Consider the following 856-nt stretch of genomic DNA (forward strand, 5'->3'; position numbering starts at 1 on the left):
TGATGGCCCAGCATTGAAATATGCAGCACTTTGCGGAAAGGCTGCAGTTCTGTCAGGTTGAACGATTCTCTTCAGTCGTCGTTGGTCCCGTTCTTGCAGGATCTTTTTCCGGACAGAGTGATGACGGAGATTTTATTTTTTAGCGGATTCCTGCTATTCACGATACACTCGTGAAATGGTCGTACGTGAAAATCCCGACTTCATCGCTACCTCGGAGATGCTGTGCCCCATCGCTCGTGCGCTGACTATAACACCACATTGAAAATGACCTAAATCTTCAGAATGAGATTTTCACTCTGCAGCGGAGTGTGCGCTGATATGAAACTTCCTAGCAGATTAAAACTGTGTGCTGGACCGAGACTCGAACTCAGGACCTTTGCCTTTTGAGGGCAAGTGCTCTACCAACTGAGCTACCCAAGCTCGACTCACGCCCCGTCCTCACAGCATTAATTCCGCCAGTACCTCGTCTGTTACCTTCCAAACTTTACGGAAGCTCTCCTGCGAACCTTGCAGAACTAGCACTCCTGAAAGAAAGGATAGTGTGGAGACATGGCTTAGCCGCAGCCTGGGGGATGTTTCCAGAACGAGATTTTCACTCTGTAGCGGAGTGTCAGCTGATATGAAACTTCCTGGCAGATTAAAACTGTGTGCCGGACCGAGACTTGAACTCGGAACCTTTGCCTTTCGCGGGCAAGTCCTCTACCATCTGAGCTACCCAAGCACGACTCACGCCCCGTCCTCACAGCTTTACTTCCGCCAGTACCTCGTCTCCTACCTTGCAAACTTAACAGAAGCTCTGCTGCAAACCTTGCAGAACTAGCACTCCTGAAAGAAAGGGTATTGCGAAGACATGGCT

At 49.8% G+C, this 856-nt stretch overlaps 1 non-coding gene across 1 annotated transcript; it reads right to left on the reverse strand.

Annotated features, from left to right (window-relative positions):
* Nucleotides 1-345: 345 nt before the first annotated feature.
* Nucleotides 346-420, reverse strand: Trnal-caa. Its single transcript has one exon. It is a non-coding gene; the product is annotated as a tRNA-Leu (tRNA).
* Between the last annotated feature and the right edge of the window lie 436 nt (nt 421-856).

This window comes from Schistocerca americana, chromosome 10 (genome assembly GCF_021461395.2).
Source record: "Schistocerca americana isolate TAMUIC-IGC-003095 chromosome 10, iqSchAmer2.1, whole genome shotgun sequence".
Classification (NCBI taxonomy): Eukaryota; Metazoa; Arthropoda; class Insecta; order Orthoptera; family Acrididae; genus Schistocerca; species Schistocerca americana.